Source organism: Somniosus microcephalus, chromosome 15 (assembly GCF_052327205.1).
Source record: "Somniosus microcephalus isolate GS21.2 chromosome 15, FLI_Smic_1.0, whole genome shotgun sequence".
NCBI lineage: Eukaryota > Metazoa > Chordata > Chondrichthyes > Squaliformes > Somniosidae > Somniosus > Somniosus microcephalus.
This window is the reverse complement of record NC_141001.1, coordinates 2,382,893-2,399,154: the sequence shown is the minus strand read 5'-3', so window position 1 is coordinate 2,399,154 and position 16,262 is coordinate 2,382,893.

Genomic DNA, 16,262 nt, shown 5'->3' with positions numbered 1-16,262 from the left:
TCTCTGATTCCCCGTTACTGTCTCTGATTCCCCCGTTACTGTCTCTGATTCCCCCGTTACTGTCTCTGATTTCCCCGTTACTGTCTCTGACTCCCCCGTTACTGTCTCTGATTCCCCCGTTACTGTCTCTGATTCCCCCGTTACTGTCTCTGATTCCCCCGTTACTGTCTCTGATTCTCCCGTTACTGTCTCTGATTCCCCCGTTACTGTCTCTGATTCTCCCGTTACTGTCTCTGATTCCCCCGTTACTGTCTCTGATTCCCCCGTTACTGTCTCTGATTCCCCCGTTACTGTCTCTGATTCCCCCGTTACTGTCTCTGATTCCCCCGTTACTGTCTCTGATTCCCCCGTTACTGTCTCTGATTCCCCCGTTACTGTCTCTGATTCTCCCGTTACTGTCTCTGATTCCCCCGTTACTGTCTCTGATTCCCCCGTTACTGTCTCTGATTCCCCCGTTACTGTCTCTGATTCCCCCGTTACTGTCTCTGATTCCCCCGTTCTGTCTCTGATTCCCCCGTTACTGTCTCTGATTCCCCCGTTGCTGTCTCTGATTCCCCCGTTACTGTCTCTGATTCCCCCGTTACTGTCTCTGATTCGCCCGTTACTCTCTCTGATTCCCCAGTTACTGTCTCTGATTCCCCCGTTACTGTCTCTGATTCCCCGTTACTGTCTCTGACCCTCCCGTTACTGTCTCTGATTCCCCCGTTACTGTCTCTGATTCCCCCGTTACTGTCTCTGAGTCCCCCGTTACTGTCTCTGACTCCCCCGTTACTGTCTCTGATTCCCCGTTACTGTCTCTGATTCCCCCGTTACTGTCTCTGATTCCCCCGTTACTGTGTCTGATTCGCCCGTTACTGTCTCTGATTCCCCCATTACTGTCTCTGATTCCCCCGTTACTGTCTCTGATTCCCCCGTTACTGTCTCTGATTCCCCCGTTACTGTCTCTGACTCCCCCGTTACTCTCTCTGATTCCCCCGTTACTGTCTCTGATTCCCCCGTTACTGTCTCTGATTCCCCCGTTACTGTCTCTGATTCCCCCGTTACTGTCTCTGATTCCCCCGTTACTGTCTCTGATTCCTCCGTTACTGTCTCTGATTCCCCCGTTACTGTCTCTGATTCCATGTTACTGTCTCTGGTTCTCCCGTTACTGTCTCTGATTCCTCCGTTACTGTCTCTGATTCTCCCGTTACTGTCTCTGATTCCCCGTTACTGTCTCTGATTCCCCCGTTACTGTCTCTGATTCCCCCGTTACTGTCTCTGATTCCCCCGTTATTGTCTCTGATTCCCCCGTTATTGTCTCTGATTCCCCCGTTACTGTCTCTGATTCTCCCGTTACTGTCTCTGATTCCCCCGTTACTATCTCTGATTCTCCCGTTACTGTCTCTGATTCCCCTGTTACTGTCTCTGATTCCCCCGTTACTGTCTCTGATTCCCCCGTCACTGTCTCTGATTCCCCAGTTACTGTCTCTGATTCCCCCGTTACTGTCTCTGATTCCCCCATTACTGTCTCTGATTCCCCCGTCACTGTCTCTGATTCCACCGTTACTCTCTGTGATTCCCCCGTTACTGTCCCTGATTCTCCCGTTACTGTCTCTGATTCCCCCGTTACTGTCTCTGATTCCCCGTTACTGTCTCTGATTCCCCATTACTGTCTCTGATTCCCCGTTACTGTCTCTGATTCCCCATTACTGTCTCTGATTCCCCCGTTACTCTCTGTGATTGCCCCATTACTGTCTCTGATTCCCCGTCACTGTCTCTGATTCCCCATTACTGACTCTGATTCCCCGTTACTGTCTCTGATTCCCCATTACTGTCTCTGATTCCCCATTACTGTCTCTGATTCCCCCGTTACTGTCTATGATTCCCCGTTACTGTCTCTGATTCCCCCGTTACTGTCTCTGATTCCCCCGTTACTGTCTCTGATTCCCCGTTACTGTCTCTGATTCCCCCGTTACTGTCTCTGATTCCCCCGTTACTGTCTCTGATTCTCCCGTTACTGTCTCTGATTCCCCCGTTACTGTCTCTGATTCCCCCGTTACTGTCTCTGATTCCCCCGTTATTGTCTCTGATTCCCCCGTTATTGTCTCTGATTCCCCCGTTACTGTCTCTGATTCTCCCGTTATTGTCTCTGATTCCCCCGTTACTGTCTCTGATTCCCCCGTTACTGTCTCTGATTCCCCCGTTATTGTCTCTGATTCCCCCGTCACTGTCTCTGATTCTCCCGTTACTGTCTCTGATTCCCCCGTTACTATCTCTGATTCTCCCGTTACTGTCTCTGATTCCCCCGTTACTGTCTCTGATTCCCCCGTTACTGTCTCTGATTCCCCCGTTACTGTCTCTGATTCCCCGTTACTGTCTCTGATTCCCCCGTTACTGTCTCTGATTCCCCCGTCACTGTCTCTGATTCCACCGTTACTCTCTGTGATTCCCCCGTTACTGTCCCTGATTCTCCCGTTACTGTCTCTGATTCCCCCGTTACTGCCTCTGATTCCCCCGTTACTGTCTCTGATTCCCCCGTTACTGTCTCTGATTCCCCCGTTACTGTCTCTGATTCCCCGTTACTGTCTCTGATTCCCCATTACTGTCTCTGATTCCCCGTTACTGTCTCTGATTCCCCATTACTGTCTCTGATTCCCCCGTTACTCTCTGTGATTGCCCCGTTACTGTCTCTGATTCCCCGTTACTGTCTCTGATTCCCCATTACTGTCTCTGATTCCCCGTCACTGTCTCTGATTCCCCATTACTGACTCTGATTCCCCGTTACTGTCTCTGATTCCCCATTACTGTCTCTGATTCCCCATTACTGTCTCTGATTCCCCCGTTACTGTCTGTGATTCCCCGTTACTGTCTCTGATTCCCCCGTTACTGTCTCTGATTCCCCCGTTACTGTCTCTGATTCCCCGTTACTGTCTCTGATTCCCCCGTTACTGTCTCTGATTCCCCCGTTAGTGTCTCTGATTCTCCCGTTACTGTCTCTGATTCCCCCGTTACTGTCTCTGATTCCCCCGTTATTGTCTCTGATTCCCCCGTTATTGTCTCTGATTCCCCCGTTACTGTCTCTGATTCTCCCGTTATTGTCTCTGATTCCCCCGTTACTGTCTCTGATTCCCCCGTTACTGTCTCTGATTCCCCCGTTATTGTCTCTGATTCCCCCGTTCCTGTGTCTGATTCTCCCGTTACTGTCCCTGATTCCCCCGTTATTGTCTCTGATTCCCCTGTTACTGTCTCTGATTCTCCCGTTACCGTCTCTGATTCCCCCGTTACTGTCTCTGATTCCCCCGTTACTGTCTCTGATTCCCCCGTTACTGTCTCTGATTCCCCGTTACTGTCTCTGATTCCCCCGTTACTGTCTCTGATTCCCTGTTACTGTCTCTGATTCCCCGTTACTGTCCCTGATTCCCCCGTTACTGTCTCTGATTCCCCCGTTACTGTCTCTGATTCCCCCGTTACTGTCTCTGATTCACCCGTTACTGTCTCTGATTCTCCCGTTACTGTCTCTGATTCCCCCGTTACTGTCTCTGATTCCACCGTTACTGTCTCAAATTCCCCCGTTACTCTCTCTGATTCCCCCGTTACTGTCTCTCATTCCCTCGTTACTGTCTCTGATTCCCCCGTTACTGTCTCTGATTCCCCCGTTACTGTCTCTGATTCCCCCGTTACTGTCTCTGAATCCCCCGTTACTGTCTCTGATTCCCCCGTTACTGTCTCTGATTCCCCCGTTACTGTCTCTGATTCCCCGTTACTGTCTCTGATTCCCCATTACTTTCTCTGATTCCCCGTTACTGTCTCTGATTCCCCATTACTGTCTCTGATTCTCCATTACTGTCTCTGATTCCCCATTACTGTCTCTGATTCTCCCGTTACTGTCTCTGATTGCCCCATTACTGTCTCTTATTCCCCGTTACTGTCTCTGATTCCCCCGTTACTGTTTCTGATTCCCCCGTTACTGTCTCTGATTCCTCCGTTGCTGTCTCTGATTCCTCCGTTGCTGTCTCTGATTCCCCCGTTACTGCCTCTGATTCCCCCGTTACTGACTCTGATTCCCCCGTTACTGCCTCTGATTCCCCCGTTACTGTCTCTGACTCCCCCGTTACTGTCTCTGATTCCCCCGTTACTGTCTCTGATTCTCCCGTTACTGTCTCTGATTCCCCTGTTACTGTCTCTGATTCCCCCGTTACTGTCTCTGAATCCCCCGTTACTGTCTCTGATTCCCCCGTTACTGTCTCTGATTCCCCCGTTACTGTCTCTGATTCTCCCGTTACTGTCTCTGATTCCCCCGTTACTGTCTCTGATTCTCCCGTTACTGTCTCTGATTCCCCCGTTACTGTCTCTGATTCCCCCGTTACTGTCTCTGATTCCCCCGTTATTGTCTCTGATTCCCCCGTTACTGTCTCTGATTCCCCCGTTACTGTCTCTGATTCCCCCGTTACTGTCTCTGATTCCCCCGTTACTGTCTCTGATTCCCCCGTTACTGTCTCTGATTCCCCCGTTACTGTCTCTGATTCCCCCGTTACTGTCTCTGATTCCCCCGTTACTGTCTCTGATTCCCCCGTTACTGTCTCTGATTCGCCCGTTACTCTCTCTGATTCCCCAGTTACTGTCTCTGATTCCCCCGTTACTGTCTCTGATTCCCCGTTACTGTCTCTGATTCTCCCGTTACTGTCTCTGATTCCCCCGTTACTGTCTCTGATTCCCCCGTTACTGTCTCTGAGTCCCCCGTTACTGTCTCTGACTCCCCCGTTACTGTCTCTGATTCCCCGTTACTGTCTCTGATTCCCCCGTTACTGTCTCTGATTCGCCCGTTACTCTCTCTGATTCCCCAGTTACTGTCTCTGATTCCCCCGTTACTGTCTCTGATTCCCCGTTACCGTCTCTGATTCCCCCGTTACTGTCTCTGATTCCCCCGTTGCTGTCTCTGATTCCCCCGTTACTGTCTCTGACTCCCCCGTTACTCTCTCTGATTCCCCCGTTACTGTCTCTGATTCCCCCGTTACTGTCTGTGATTCCCCGTTACTGTCTCTGATTCCCCCGTTACTGTCTCTGATTCCCCCGTTACTGTCTCTGATTCCCCGTTACTGTCTCTGATTCCCCCGTTACTGTCTCTGATTCCCCCGTTACTGTCTCTGATTCTCCCGTTACTGTCTCTGACTCCCCCGTTACTCTCTCTGATTCCCCCGTTACTGTCTCTTATTCCCCCGTTACTTTCTCTGATTCCCCGTTACTGTCTCTGATTCTCCCGTTATTGTCTCTGATTCCCCCGTTACTGTCTCTGATTCCCCCGTTACTGTCTCTGATTCCCCCGTTACTGTCTCTGATTCCCCGTTACTGTCTCTGATTCCCCCGTTACTGTCTCTGATTCCCCGTTACTGTCTCTGATTCCCCGTTACTGTCCCTGATTCCCCCGTTACTGTCTCTGATTCCCCCGTTACTGTCTCTGATTCCCTCGTTACTGTCTCTGACTCCCTCGTTACTGTCTCTGATTCCCCCGTTACTGTCTCTGATTCCACCGTTACTGTCTCTGATTCTCCCGTTACTGTCTCTGATTCCCCCGTTACTGTCTCTGATTCCACCGTTACTGTCTCAAATTCCCCCGTTACTCTCTCTGATTCCCCCGTTACTGTCTCTCATTCCCTCGTTACTGTCTCTTATTCCCCGTTACTGTCTCTGATTCCCCCGTTACTGTTTCTGATTCCCCCGTTCCTGTCTCTGATTCCTCCGTTGCTGTCTCTGATTCCTCCGTTACTCTCTCTGATTCCCCCGTTACTGTCTCTCATTCCCTCGTTACTGTCTCTGATTCCCCCGTTACTGTCTCTGATTCCCCCGTTACTGTCTCTGATTCCCCCGTTACTGTCTCTGATTCCCCATTACTGTCTCTGATTCCCCGTTACTGTCTCTGATTCCCCATTACTGTCTCTGATTCCCCATTACTGTCTCTGATTCTCCCGTTACTGTCTCTGATTGCCCCGTTACTGTCTCTTATTCCCCGTTACTGTCTCTGATTCCCCTGTTACTGTTTCTGATTCCCCCGTTACTGTCTCTGATTCCTCCGTTGCTGTCTCTGATTCCTCCGTTGCTGTCTCTGATTCCCCCGTTACTGTCTCTGATTCCCCCGTTACTGTCTCTGATTCCCCGTTACTGTCTCTGATTCCCCCGTTACTGCCTCTGATTCCCCCGTTACTGCCTCTGATTCCCCCGTTACTGTCTCTGACTCCCCCGTTACTGTCTCTGATTCCCCCGTTACTGTCTCTGATTCTCCCGTTACTGTCTCTGATTCCCCTGTTACTGTCTCTGATTCCCCCGTTACTGTCTCTGATTCCCCCGTTACTGTCTCTGATTCCCCCGTTACTGTCTCTGATTCCCCCGTTACTGTCTCTGATTCTCCCGTTACTGTCTCTGATTCCCCCGTTACTGTCTCTGATTCTCCCGTTACTGTCTCTGATTCCCCCGTTACTGTCTCTGATTCCCCCGTTACTGTCTCAAATTCCCCCGTTACTCTCTCTGATTCCCCCGTTACTGTCTCTCATTCCCTCGTTACTGTCTCTGATTCCCCCGTTACTCTCTCTGATTCCCCCGTTACTGTCTCTGATTCCCCCGTTACTGTCTCTGAATCCCCCGTTACTGTCTCTGATTCCCCCGTTACTGTCTCTGATTCCCCCGTTACTGTCTCTGATTCCCCGTTACTGTCTCTGATTCCCCATTACTTTCTCTGATTCCCCGTTACTGTCTCTGATTCTCCCGTTACTGTCTCTGATTCCCCTTTACTGTCTCTGATTCTCCCGTTACTGTCTCTGATTGCCCCATTACTGTCTCTTATTCCCCGTTACTGTCTCTGATTCCCCCGTTACTGTTTCTGATTCCCCCGTTACTGTCTCTGATTCCTCCGTTGCTGTCTCTGATTCCTCCGTTGCTGTCTCTGATTCCCCCGTTACTGTCTCTGATTCTCCCGTTACTGTCTCTGATTCCCCCGTTACTGTCTCTGAATCTCCCGTTACTGTCTCTGATTCTCCCGTTACTGTCTCTGATTCCCCGTTACTGTCTCTGATTCCCCCGTTACTGTCTCTGATTCCCCCGTTACTGTCTCTGATTCCCCCGTTATGGTCTCTGATTCCCCCGTTATTGTCTCTGATTCCCCCGTTATTGTCTCTGATTCCCCCGTTACTGTCCCTGATTCGCCCGTTACTGTCTCTGATTCCCCAGTTCCTGTCTCTGATTCCCCCGTTACTGTCTCTGATTCCCCGTTACTGTCTCTGATTCTCCCGTTACTGTCTCTGATTCCCCCGTTACTGTCTCTGATTCCCCCGTTACTGTCTCTGAGTCCCCCGTTACTGTCTCTGACTCCCCCGTTACTGTCTCTGATTCCCCGTTACTGTCTCTGATTCCTCCGTTACTGTCTCTGATTCCCCCGTTACTGTGTCTGATTCGCCCGTTACTGTCTCTGATTCCCCCGTTACTGTCTCTGATTCCCCCGTTACTGTCTCTGATTCCCCCGTTGCTGTCTCTGATTCCCCCGTTACTGTCTCTGACTCCCCCGTTACTCTCTCTGATTCCCCCGTTACTGTCTCTGACTCCCCCGTTACTGTCTCTGATTCCCCCGTTACTGTCTCTGATTCCACCGTTACTGTCTCTGATTCCTCCGTTACTGTCTCTGATTCCCCCGTTACTGTCTCTGATTCTCCGTTACTGTCTCTGATTCTCCCGTTACTGTCTCTGATTCCCCCGTTACTGTCTCTGAATCTCCCGTTACTGTCTCTGATTCTCCCGTTACTGTCTCTGATTCCCCGTTACTGTCTCTGATTCCCCCGTTACTGTCTCTGATTCCCCCGTTACTGTCTCTGATTCCCCCGTTATGGTCTCTGATTCCCCCGTTATTGTCTCTGATTCCCCCGTTATTGTCTCTGATTCCCCCGTTACTGTCCCTGATTCTCCAGTTACTGTCTCTGATTCCCCCGTTGCTGTCTCTGATTCCCCCGTTACTGTCTCTGATTCCCCCGTTACTGTCTCTGATTCCCCCATTACAGTCTCTGATTCCCCCGTCACTGTCTTTGATTCCACCGTTACTCTCTGTGATTCCCCCGTTACTGTCCCTGATTCTCCCGTTACTGTCTATGATTCCCCCGTTACTGCCTCTGATACCCCCGTTACTGTCTCTGATTCCCCCGTTACTGTCTCTGATTCCCCCGTTACTGTCTCTGATTCCCGCGTTACTGTCTCTGATTCCCCGTTACTGTCTCTGATTCCCCGTTACTGTCTCTGATTGCCCCGTTACTGTCTCTGATTCCCCGTTACTGTCTCTGATTCCCCCCTTACTGTCTCTGATTCCCCCGTTAGTGTCTCTGATTCCCCGTTACTGTCTCTGATTCCCCATTACTGTCTCTGATTCCCCGTTACTGTCTCTGATTCCCCATTACTGTCTCTGATTCCCCGTTACTGTCTCTGATTCCCCGTTACGCTCTCTGATTCCCCATTACTGTCTCTGATTCCCCCGTTACTCTCTCTGATTGCCCCGTTACTGTCTCTGATTCCCCGTTACTGTCTCTGATTCCCCATTACTGTCTCTGATTCCCCGTTACTGTCTCTGATTCCCCATTACTGTCTCTGATTCCCCGTTACGCTCTCTGATTCCCCATTACTGTCTCTGATTCCCCCGTTACTCTCTCTGATTGCCCCGTTACTGTCTCTGATTCCCCCATTACTGTCTCTGATTCCCCGTTACTGTCTCTGATTCCCCATTACTGTCTCTGACTCCCCATTACTGTCTCTGATTCCCCGTTACTGTCTCTGATTCCCCCCTTACTGTCTCTAATTCCCCCGTTAGTGTCTCTGATTCCCCGTTACTGTCTCTGATTCCCCATTACTGTCTCTGATTCCCCATTACTGTCTCTGATTCCCCGTTACTGTCTCTGATTCCCCGTTACTGTCCCTGATTCCCCATTACTGTCTCTGATTCCCCATTACTGTCTCTGATTCCCCCGTTACTGTCTCTGATTCTCCCGTTACTGTCTCTGATTCCCCCGTTACTGTCTCTGATTCCCCCGTTATTGTCTCTGATTCCCCACTTACTGTCTCTGATTCCCCCGTTACTGTCTCTGATTTCCCGTTCCTGTCCCTGTTTCCCCGTTACTGTCTGTGATTCCCCGTTACTGTCTCTGATTCCCCCGTTACTGCCTCTGATTCCCCCGTTACTATCTCTGATTCCCCGTTACTGTCTCTGATTCCCCCGTTACTGTCTTTGATTCCCCCGTTACTGTTCTGATTCCCCCTTACTGTCTCTGATTCCCCGTTACTGTCTCTGATTCCGCCGTTACTGTCTCTGATTCTCCCGTTACTGTCTCTGATTCCCCCGTTACTGTCTCTGATTCCCCCGTTACTGTCTCTGATTCGCCGTTACTGTCTCTGATTCCCCCGTTACTGTCTCTGATTCCCCCGTTACTGTCTCTGATTCCCCCGTTACTGTCTCTGATTCCCCCGTTACTGTCTCTGATTCCCCCGTTACTGTCTCTGTTTCCCCGTTACTGTCTCTGATTCCCCATTACTGTCTCTGATTCCCCCGTTACTGTCTCTGATTCCCCCGTTACTGTCTCTGATTCCCCCGTTACTGTCCCTGATTCCCCGTTACTGTCTCTGATTCCCCATTACTGTCTCTGATTGCCCCGTTGCTGTCTCTGATTCCCCGTTACTGTCTCTGATTCCCCCGTTACTGTCTCTGTTTCCCCGTTACTGTCTCTGATTCCCCCATTACTGTCTCTGATTCCCCGTTACTGTCTCTGATTCCCCCGTTACTGTCTCTGATTCCCCCGTTACTGTCCCTGATTCCCCGTTACTGTCTCTGATTCCCCATTACTGTCTCTGATTGCCCCGTTGCTGTCTCTGATTCCCCGTTACTGTCGCTGATTCCCCCGTTACTGTCTCTGATTCCCCCGTTACTGTCTCTGATTTCCCCGTTACTGTCTCTGATTCCCCGTTAAGGTCTCTGATTCCCCGTTACTGTCTCTGATTCCCCCGTTACTGTCTCTGATTCTCCCGTTACTGTCTCTGATTCACCGTTACTGTCTCTGATTCCCCATTACTGTCTCTGATTCCCCGTTACTGTCTCTGATTCCCCATTACTGTCTCTGATTCCCCGTTACTCTCTCTAATTCCCTCGTTACTGTCTGTGATTCCCCGTTACTGTCTCTGATAGCCCCGTTACTGTCTCTGATTCCCCCGTTACTGTCTCTGATTCCCCGGTTACTGTCCCTGATTCTCCCGTTACTGTCTCTGATTCCCCCGTTACTGTCTCTGATTCCCCCGTTACTGTCTCTGATTCCCCGTTACTGTCTCTGATTCCCCGTTACTGTCTCTGATTCCCCCGTTACTGTCTCTGATTCCCCCGTTACTGTCTCTGATTCCCCATTACTGTCTCTGATTCCCCATTACTGTCTCTGATTCTCCCGTTACTGTCTCTGATTGCCCCGTTACTGTCTCTTATTCCCCGTTACTGTCTCTGATTCCCCCGTTACTGTTTCTGATTCCCCCGTTACTGTCTCTGATTCCTCCGTTACTGTCTCTGATTCCTCCGTTGCTGTCTCTGATTCCCCCGTTACTGTCTCTGATTCCCCCGTTACTGCCTCTGATTCCCCCGTTACTGCCTCTGATTCCCCCGTTACTGTCTCTGATTCCCCCGTTACTGTCTCTGATTCTCCCGTTACTGTCTCTGATTCCCCTGTTACTATCTCTGATTCCCCGTTACTGTCTCTGATTCCCCTGTTACTGTCTCTGATTCGCCCGTTACTGTCTCTGATTCCCCCGTTACTGTCTCTGATTCCCCCGTTACTGTCTCTGATTCCCCCGTTACTGTCTCTGTTTCCCCGTTACTGTCTCTGATTCCCCCGTTATTGTCTCTGATTCCCCCGTTCCTGTCTCTGATTCTCCCGTTACTGTCCCTGATTCCCCCGTTATTGTCTCTGATTCCCCTGTTACTGTCTCTGATTCTCCCGTTACCGTCTCTGATTCCCCCGTTACTGTCTCTGATTCCCCCGTTACTGTCTCTGATTCCCCCGTTACTGTCTCTGATTCCCCGTTACTGTCTCTGATTCCCCCGTTACTATCTCTGATTCCCCGTTACTGTCTCTGATTCCCCTGTTACTGTCTCTGATTCGCCCGTTACTGTTCTGATTCCCCCTTACTGTCTCTAATTCCCCCGTTACTGTCTCTGATTCCCCCGTTACTGTCTCTGATTCCCCATTACTGTCTCTCATTCCCTCGTTACTGTCTCTGATTCCCCCGTTACTGTCTCTGATTCCCCCGTTACTGTCTCTGATTCCCCCGTTACTGTCTCTGAATCCCCCGTTACTGTCTCTGATTCCCCCGTTACTGTCTCTGATTCCCCCGTTACTGTCTCTGATTCCCCGTTACTGTCTCTGATTCCCCATTACTGTCTCTGATTCCCCGTTACTGTCTCTGATTCCCCATTACTGTCTCTGATTCCCCATTAATGTCTCTGATTCTCCCGTTACTGTCTCTGATTGCCCCGTTACTGTCTCTTATTCCCCGTTACTGTCTCTGATTCCCCCGTTACTGTTTCTGATTCCCCCGTTACTGTCTCTGATTCCTCCGTTGCTGTCTCTGATTCCTCCGTTGCTGTCTCTGATTCCCCCGTTACTGTCTCTGATTCCCCCGTTACTGCCTCTGATACCCCCGTTACTGCCTCTGATTCCCCCGTTACTGTCTCTGACTCCCCCGTTACTGTCTCTGATTCCCCCGTTACTGTCTCTGATTCCCCCGTTACTGTCTCTGATTCCCCCGTTACTGTCTCTGATTCCCCCGTCACTGTCTCTGATTCCCCCGTTACTGTCTCTGATTCCCCCGTTACTGTCTCTGATTCTCCCGTTACTGTCTCTGATTCCCCAGTTACTGTCTCTGATTCCCCCGTTACTGTCTCTGATTCCCCCGTTACTGTCTCTGATTCCCCCGTTACTGTCTCTGATTCCCCCGTTACTGTCTCTGATTCTCCCGTTACTGTCTCTGATTCCCCCGTTACTGTCTCTGATTCTCCCGTTACTGTCTCTGATTCCCCCGTTACTGTCTCTGATTCCCCCGTTACTGTCTCTGATTCCCCCGTTATTGTCTCTGATTCCCCCGTTACTGTCTCTGATTCCCCCGTTACTGTCTCTGATTCCCCCGTTACTGTCTCTGATTCCCCCGTTACTGTCTCTGATTCCCCCGTTACTGTCTCTGATTCGCCCGTTACTCTCTCTGATTCCCCAGTTACTGTCTCTGATTCCCCCGTTACTGTCTCTGATTCCCCGTTACTGTCTCTGATTCTCCCGTTACTGTCTCTGATTCCCCCTTTACTGTCTCTGATTCCCCCGTTACTGTCTCTGAGTCCCCCGTTACTGTCTCTGACTCCCCCGTTACTGTCTCTGATTCCCCGTTACTGTCTCTGATTCCTCCGTTACTGTCTCTGATTCCCCCGTTACTGTGTCTGATTCGCCCGTTACTGTCTCTGATTCCCCCGTTACTGTCTCTGATTCCCCCGTTACTGTCTCTGATTCCCCCGTTGCTGTCTCTGATTCCCCCGTTACTGTCTCTGACTCCCCCGTTACTCTCTCTGATTCCCCCGTTACTGTCTCTGATTCCCCCGTTACTGTCTCTGATTCCCCCGTTACTGTCTCTGATTCCCCCGTTACTGTCTCTGATTCCCCCGTTACTGTCTCTGATTCCTCCGTTACTGTCTCTGATTCTCCGTTACTGTCTCTGATTCTCCCGTTACTGTCTCTGATTCCCCCGTTACTGTCTCTGAATCTCCCGTTACTGTCTCTGATTCTCCCGTTACTGTCTCTGATTCTCCGTTACTGTCTCTGATTCTCCCGTTACTGTCTCTGATTCCCCCGTTACTGTCTCTGAATCTCCCGTTACTGTCTCTGATTCTCCCGTTACTGTCTCTGATTCCCCGTTACTGTCTCTGATTCCCCCGTTACTGTCTCTGATTCTCCGTTACTGTCTCTGATTCTCCCGTTACTGTCTCTGATTCCCCCATTACTGTCTCTGAATCTCCCGTTACTGTCTCTGATTCTCCCGTTACTGTCTCTGATTCCCCGTTACTGTCTCTGATTCCCCCGTTACTGTCTCTGATTCCCCCGTTACTGTCTCTGATTCCCCCGTTATGGTCTCTGATTCCCCCGTTATTGTCTCTGATTCCCCCGTTATTGTCTCTGATTCCCCCGTTACTGTCCCTGATTCTCCCGTTACTGTCTCTGATTCCCCCGTTGCTGTCTCTGATTCCCCCATTACAGTCTCTGATTCCCCCGTCACTGTCTCTGATTCCACCGTTACTCTCTGTGATTCCCCCGTTACTGTCCCTGATTCTCCCGTTACTGTCTCTGATTCCCCGTTACTGTCTCTGATTCCCCATTACTGTCTCTGATTCCCCGTTACGCTCTCTGATTCCCCATTACTGTCTCTGATTCCCCCGTTACTCTCTCTGATTGCCCCGTTACTGTCTCTGATTCCCCCATTACTGTCTCTGATTCCCCGTTACTGTCTCTGATTCCCCATTACTGTCTCTGACTCCCCATTACTGTCTCTGATTCCCCGTTACTGTCTCTGATTCCCCCCTTACTGTCTCTAATTCCCCCGTTAGTGTCTCTGATTCCCCGTTACTGTCTCTGATTCCCCATTACTGTCTCTGATTCCCCATTACTGTCTCTGATTCCCCGTTACTGTCTCTGATTCCCCGTTACTGTCCCTGATTCCCCATTACTGTCTCTGATTCCCCATTACTGTCTCTGATTCCCCCGTTACTGTCTCTGATTCTCCCGTTACTGTCTCTGATTCCCCCGTTACTGTCTCTGATTCCCCCGTTATTGTCTCTGATTCCCCACTTACTGTCTCTGATTCCCCCGTTACTGTCTCTGATTTCCCGTTCCTGTCCCTGTTTCCCCGTTACTGTCTGTGATTCCCCGTTACTGTCTCTGATTCCCCCGTTACTGCCTCTGATTCCCCCGTTACTATCTCTGATTCCCCGTTACTGTCTCTGATTCCCCCGTTACTGTCTTTGATTCCCCCGTTACTGTTCTGATTCCCCCTTACTGTCTCTGATTCCCCGTTACTGTCTCTGATTCCGCCGTTACTGTCTCTGATTCTCCCGTTACTGTCTCTGATTCCCCCGTTACTGTCTCTGATTCCCCCGTTACTGTCTCTGATTCGCCGTTACTGTCTCTGATTCCCCCGTTACTGTCTCTGATTCCCCCGTTACTGTCTCTGATTCCCCCGTTACTGTCTCTGATTCCCCCGTTACTGTCTCTGATTCCCCCGTTACTGTCTCTGTTTCCCCGTTACTGTCTCTGATTCCCCATTACTGTCTCTGATTCCCCCGTTACTGTCTCTGATTCCCCCGTTACTGTCTCTGATTCCCCCGTTACTGTCCCTGATTCCCCGTTACTGTCTCTGATTCCCCATTACTGTCTCTGATTGCCCCGTTGCTGTCTCTGATTCCCCGTTACTGTCTCTGATTCCCCCGTTACTGTCTCTGTTTCCCCGTTACTGTCTCTGATTCCCCCATTACTGTCTCTGATTCCCCGTTACTGTCTCTGATTCCCCCGTTACTGTCTCTGATTCCCCCGTTACTGTCCCTGATTCCCCGTTACTGTCTCTGATTCCCCATTACTGTCTCTGATTGCCCCGTTGCTGTCTCTGATTCCCCGTTACTGTCGCTGATTCCCCCGTTACTGTCTCTGATTCCCCCGTTACTGTCTCTGATTTCCCCGTTACTGTCTCTGATTCCCCGTTAAGGTCTCTGATTCCCCGTTACTGTCTCTGATTCCCCCGTTACTGTCTCTGATTCTCCCGTTACTGTCTCTGATTCACCGTTACTGTCTCTGATTCCCCATTACTGTCTCTGATTCCCCGTTACTGTCTCTGATTCCCCATTACTGTCTCTGATTCCCCGTTACTCTCTCTAATTCCCTCGTTACTGTCTGTGATTCCCCGTTACTGTCTCTGATAGCCCCGTTACTGTCTCTGATTCCCCCGTTACTGTCTCTGATTCCCCGGTTACTGTCCCTGATTCTCCCGTTACTGTCTCTGATTCCCCCGTTACTGTCTCTGATTCCCCCGTTACTGTCTCTGATTCCCCGTTACTGTCTCTGATTCCCCGTTACTGTCTCTGATTCCCCCGTTACTGTCTCTGATTCCCCCGTTACTGTCTCTGATTCCCCATTACTGTCTCTGATTCCCCATTACTGTCTCTGATTCTCCCGTTACTGTCTCTGATTGCCCCGTTACTGTCTCTTATTCCCCGTTACTGTCTCTGATTCCCCCGTTACTGTTTCTGATTCCCCCGTTACTGTCTCTGATTCCTCCGTTACTGTCTCTGATTCCTCCGTTGCTGTCTCTGATTCCCCCGTTACTGTCTCTGATTCCCCCGTTACTGCCTCTGATTCCCCCGTTACTGCCTCTGATTCCCCCGTTACTGTCTCTGATTCCCCCGTTACTGTCTCTGATTCTCCCGTTACTGTCTCTGATTCCCCTGTTACTATCTCTGATTCCCCGTTACTGTCTCTGATTCCCCTGTTACTGTCTCTGATTCGCCCGTTACTGTCTCTGATTCCCCCGTTACTGTCTCTGATTCCCCCGTTACTGTCTCTGATTCCCCCGTTACTGTCTCTGTTTCCCCGTTACTGTCTCTGATTCCCCCGTTATTGTCTCTGATTCCCCCGTTCCTGTCTCTGATTCTCCCGTTACTGTCCCTGATTCCCCCGTTATTGTCTCTGATTCCCCTGTTACTGTCTCTGATTCTCCCGTTACCGTCTCTGATTCCCCCGTTACTGTCTCTGATTCCCCCGTTACTGTCTCTGATTCCCCCGTTACTGTCTCTGATTCCCCGTTACTGTCTCTGATTCCCCCGTTACTATCTCTGATTCCCCGTTACTGTCTCTGATTCCCCTGTTACTGTCTCTGATTCGCCCGTTACTGTTCTGATTCCCCCTTACTGTCTCTAATTCCCCCGTTACTGTCTCTGATTCCCCCGTTACTGTCTCTGATTCCCCATTACTGTCTCTCATTCCCTCGTTACTGTCTCTGATTCCCCCGTTACTGTCTCTGATTCCCCCGTTACTGTCTCTGATTCCCCCGTTACTGTCTCTGAATCCCCCGTTACTGTCTCTGATTCCCCCGTTACTGTCTCTGATTCCCCCGTTACTGTCTCTGATTCCCCGTTACTGTCTCTGATTCCCCATTACTGTCTCTGATTCCCCGTTACTGTCTCTGATTCCCCATTACTG